A 6315-nucleotide genomic window follows, 5' to 3' on the forward strand; every position below is an offset into this window, starting at 1 on the left:
CATCCACAGGAGATGAAAAACTCAAACTCCCACCCATAACCAAACGGCCATCCAAATTTTTAGTTAGGGACAGAGGTAAAATCGTTATTTTACCTATAAACTTTAAAACTTTAAAATTTTATCATTTCCTCCTTTCAAGTTTTAAAAACTAACATCTTAACACATCCTCAATGTTTGAAAATTTTAAATTTTACCCCTAATGTTTGCTTCCTTCTCCGGCCACCATTGACGGTCGACACATTCCACCGATCTCTCATCTCCAACTACAAAGGACGACGAAGGATAACCCCTCATCACTTAGATCTGGACGACGAAGAACAGATGAAAGATGACGTTTCGTCGTCGTGTCTAGATGACATGACTAGCGACGAAGAACAATGAAGTGTTGTTCTTTGTAATCTGGGTGGAGTGACAAAGAGATCTCTATCTCTTCGTTGCATCATGCGACGAAGAGATTTTTGTCGCACTATACAACGAAGAGATCTTTGTCTTTTCGTTGCACCGTGCGACGAGGAGATGAAGATCTCTTCATCACACCATCGTTATAGTACCAGGAGAAGGAGGAGGCTAGAGACGACGTTGGCAAATGAAGTTGAATAATGGGGGTGAAACTGTTATTTTTGAAAGATATAAGGGGCGACTGAGTTTTAAAAATTGTGGAAACCCTAGGTTTGGGGGTGAAAATGTTACTTTTTAAAATTTTAAAACTTTAAGTAAAGGTAAAATATTAGTTTCTAAAACTTGGGGCCGGAAAGTAATAAATTTTAAAACTTTTTAATATAAATAGTAAAATAACTATTTTATCTCTCTTTTTAATAGAAAAAATTAACAGAAATTTGTCTATAGGTGGGAATAGGAGTTTTTCATCTTTTATAAATGTAGGTTTGAAAATGACCTAAAAATTGAGTGAAAAATAGTTTTTTTCCCGTTAAAACAAATTAATTTTTTCTTCCAGGCCCAAAAAAAAAAAAAAAACTTCGCCATATTTTTTATCTTGACAAGCTTTATATCAACAATGGCCCGCAATAGAAAACACAAAAAAAAAAACCCTTAGACAATCAGTCATTAGCCAATTTAAAAAATATAATTAACTTATGTTTAGGGTTGATACATCACAATTCGAAAAAAAAAAAAAAAGACTCTAAAGTCTAAATCAGTTACAAATAATATTTCTATCCCATCATTGTTAAACAGGTACATAATTTCATCCCAATAACACACACCCTATTGGAAAACATTTTTCCAAAACGAAAATAGTTGAATAAGTTTGTGCACCTATAAAAGACTACTAGCTCTATATGTTGACGAGAACCGAAGGTCATATTCAAAGGATCTCAAATTATCATCAGCACACCTTGCTCCAAGAGCCAACATAAACAGTAGGCAACACAGGAAGCTCTTTTAGGACGACATTCTAAACTAACATTTGTCATTTATAAAATTTATAAATTTAGTAGTGTTTTAACCTCAATTATCGATAAGATAAACCAATGTTATCTAATCTCTAGACTACCAACACACAACTACTCGAATGCCCTTATAGATCTTCTAGAAGAAGGTGATTGAGTATGCACGTGATATACAACATTCTTAAATTCTTACCTTGGTAGTAAAGCTTTTTTCGTTAATTTACGATAAAAATCTCATTTACATTTTCCTAACTAAACTACAAACAAAATTTTCATAAAAGCTATATATTCAGTTCCGAACAGATCCTCAGTTCCTTAAATGGCTGTTATAATGATAACTAGTTTTTGCGGTAGTTGGTTCTTATTATGATGCTTGTTCATTGATTATGCCACTGATTTGATTCCTTTTATAAGCTTTATTTATTCTTTTATTTTTTTATTTATATACAGTAGTTGATTGTACATAAGAGGGTTGGGCCCAGCCTCCCTTTTTCCCCCAGCCCGTGGGTACTGTCACTCTGTAGCAGTTATTTCGTACCTGTGGACCGTGTCCTGGGCCATGAAGTATGGCCTGTGGGCCTATCCGATCTAACATGACAGTATTCATAATTTTTTTAAATTATTAATTATTTATTATTATATGAAAAATCTAAATAATTAATTTGGAAATCAAAAGTATTTATTAATGTTATAGAGAATTAAAAAAGAATAAAAAATTATTATTAATATTATGAAAAAATAAAAAAATTAATATAGTAAATTTAAATTTATTAATTATTTGTTAATAATATTAGAGGGAAAAACAAAATATTAGTTTGGAAATTTTGAAAAATATAATAAAAATTAATATATATACAAAATTAATAGGTTGGCCCATTGGGGGTTTAGCATGACACAACTCACTATAATACAGATCATATCGCAAGTTTTAATATTTATGTAAGCCAATCCAATACAATCCATTACCACTTTTTATATGTCTTTTCTCTTTACATGTTTCGTGTTAAAACTTGACTATCCCAAAATTAATCACACGAAAGAGATAAAAGTTCAAATGGTCTATATTAAAATTTTTCTATCCTAAAACTAATTATACTGAATAAATAAAATTTTAAATTTAATAATCAATTTTACAGTTATTATATTAAATTAGTTAAAAATATAATTATTATTTAAATAAATTAAAATTTTAATTTTTAAATTACATTAAAAAAAAATTAAACTCAGTTTATGGAAGAATTTTTTTCATTGTTATCCAAACTATTCTTAAGGCCAATCCGTGCCCAAACTTTGTAGTCATCCACTGCTTGTCCTGACCCGAAACATTTCTGAGTCACTTTCACGCCATCTGTGGGAATTCATTAGTTCAGGTACTTCAGGTGCTGACATCATTTCTGAACTACATAATCTCCATATTCCTCCCAAATTAGTTTCTCTTCAGCAATAGTGGAGGAGTGTCGAAATAGAATAAATGCTTCAATTTCTGAAGGCGCCGTTAACGGTGGGCAGCACAGAGTTTTGAAATTGGCTCAGAACAAAGTAACTTTTTTCCCAAAAAGTTGAATCACAGGTTCTCTGTTTCTAAATGGCGTTGGGCCTAACCTAATCCTTATCTTCATTTCACCGTCAAATCATTATTTATTTTCTTTTCTGGATGCCTCTGATCAGATTTTTTTTTTTTTTTAATGGAAATAGAGATATCTTATCAAAAGGAACAAATGCTTTTACATATGTTGCTTTTGCCAACCTACTCTGCACTCAATTATATTTGTTCTTGTATTTAATCACACACACACACACACACACACACATATATATATATATATATATATATATATATATATATATATATATATATTTTGGTCATAGCCTGGATCTGTCTTCTAAAATTTATAATTTGGGATAGATTTTTATTCCTCTGCTAAGTATTTATATATTTGAAAAAAAATTAAATATATTAAAATAGTAAAAATAAAAAAATAATATTAATAAGTAAATCACAGATTAATCTATATCTGTAAGGCCAAATATGGGTTTTAAAAAACACTATCCATATAAATTATCCGGTTTTAACCCGTATTTATTTTATCCACATCTGGTCCACATGCCCGGTTGTTAGCTATAGATGCCCTGCTGCTGAACAAATGGCAGGTTTTCTTGTTTGCAAAGTGGGGCAGTAATGAAGTGTACTACAAGCTATGGCTCTGTTAGCAGTTGGTGGCCTGGATTTAGATTTAAACTTAGCATCTGCTGAAACCCTCATTTTCATGGGGCATGAAGGGAATCAAATGCGGGACCATTAGGTTATTGACATTTTGCCTTATATTTGTTGTTTTCTCAGTTGTCAATGTTTTATTTATTATCAAAGGCAAACTCTTTTGTGGTTTTCTTTGTACTAACTAGCGCATGACCCGGAAGACTTGACAGTCAGCCTGGGTCCACTTTTTCAAAATTGATAAAGAACAAAAAAGAGGAGAAGCCCCTACCCTCATTTTTTCTTGAATTATTTTTTAGTCCAAACATTTTTGAAAATCCTTATTCCTTCTAATACTAATTTCACGTCTCCCCTCCAAATTGAAATTCTTCCTTTTTAAAACCCATTTTCAAAACTCATGTTGCTTTATTATTTTATTTCACAAATATTATTTTCATTATAAAATTTGTGCAACAGATTCTTAAATTAGTGAGTGATTTATGTTTTTTAAATATTTTTATTTGTTTCTTCTTCGATTGAATATTATACATGTATGTGTATACTGATTGTGAAATTTATGCAAGTCATTTATAGTTGTGTTTTATAGTTAATTATTCTCTTTATCCCTTCCAATTTCTCAAGTTATATGCAAAATAAAACCTTTCAAATTATATTCAAAATAAAAATAAAAATTTGGATATATATTTATATAAAAAAGATATATGGGTTTTTGGCGAAATATCCAAATTATATTCAAAATAAGAAATAAGATTTTGGATGCACTTAATTACCCAAGTCTCCGTACAATTTACAATGAAAATATAATTAAATGTTTTCAAAATATATCAAAGCAAAAAATTATGTTATATTGAAAAACTTTAGGTATATCGTTATAATTTACTTTCATTTTTAAATAATCGATATTCAGACATTCAGATATTCATGTATTATATTTTAACTTGATTTTTTAATTTGTAAATAAAGGACATGTTAATCTTTAATACAGATAATTGAGTTTTGATTTTTATTACTAGATTTATAGCTATATAACCTAAAGTTTGACTATTTCTTTGGTAATGCAACTTTAAACATTTTTTGTGGATTGTGATTATTGTAAAACATTTTTTATTATATTAAATTTAAGTGAATTTTCTTTTTTTCTCTCTTCACATAAAGAGATTTTTCATGTAAAAATTTAATTGTATTATTATATTTTTTCTTTTTAATTTCTTCATACAGTATTATTATTTTTTACTTACGATTTAATAGTTTTTCTAAAAAGATTTTATTAATTAATTGATAAATAATAACAAGGCCGAGAACCCCTCTCAATTAAAATCTTGGGTCTATCATTTATTAATTTAAGTGATTAAGAAAAAAAATCTTCTCCTAAAATATCAGGATCCAATTAGGACGATCTTCCTTACGTATAAAAAACGTAGAGTAATTAACTCGCTTGACTCTAAAACAAGTGGCAATGAGTGTTTGTTCCATCACCAACATTTTCTTGGCAGAATGAAGTTTTCCTAAAACTAAAGAAAATTTAATAGACAAATATTTTATAAAATGAAAAATTCAGAAAAATATTGAAAAATTATTTTACCTCCCGTCAAAAAAATTACATTTTAACGACTGCATTTGATGTCAAATATCCATTTGCCCCCATAGATGTCAAGCAAATATTTTAATCACTACTTTTGATGAATGGCAACTGGAGGTTATCTACCTCACCCAATCACGGGCAAATCTTCTCATTTTTTATTAAATTTATTGTTCCACTAAACAAATAAAATAATAAATAAATTAAAAATAATTTTTTATCATTTAACAATTAATTAAATTTAAAAATTTACTATTAAAAAATTGAAAATTTGATTATAAATCCTAAACTTTTTAACGGTAAAAAATGTATTTTTTAAAAAAAAAATTGATAATTTTAACACACAAATTACATCATAATTCAACGAATAACTAATTACTTTTCACTAATAATTAATTTTAAATTCAAAAATATAATATTAATTACAAAAATAAGATATTTAAAGTAAAAATAAAAAATCACATTAATGGTTGAAAAAAACGAATACATCAGTTCATACTAATTTTATAATTTTATTTAGAAGAAGATTTTCACAAAAATTGGACGAAATATCAATATTTTGAGCTGAAAAATTACGTAGGCAATTTTAGCTTAGTCACTAATGGTCAAATTTTTTATATATTTAAATAATTTTGGCAAAACCTGTAATATATAATTATGATTAATTATTATAATTTATGAGTATATGTTTTTTATATATAATTTAAATTTATAAATAATATATTATTATATGATTAAATATTTTTATTTTTAATTTAAAATTATTTAATTATATGATATATTATTTATATATTTAAATTATATATAAAAAAATATGTATATATAATTTTAGGAAAAGGTTAATACTGTATAAACACCCCCCACACTTAAATTAAAAAGAAATAATAACCGGACAAAGGTCTGCCGTCGCTTTCAAACCACACCTACGAACGAACGAACGAACGAACGAACCACGTTCTTTGCATGCGGAATCATAATTTATTTTTTATAAATAAGAATTCAATTGATAAAAAAATAAATTTACTGTTTTAAAATTTTTTTAAGAACTTTAATTAATTAATTAAAGTGGACAATAAAAGAGGAATACATAAAAGTTGAAACATTAGGCCGTG

The sequence above is a fragment of the Mangifera indica genome, chromosome 7 (assembly GCF_011075055.1).
Source record: "Mangifera indica cultivar Alphonso chromosome 7, CATAS_Mindica_2.1, whole genome shotgun sequence".
NCBI lineage: Eukaryota > Viridiplantae > Streptophyta > Magnoliopsida > Sapindales > Anacardiaceae > Mangifera > Mangifera indica.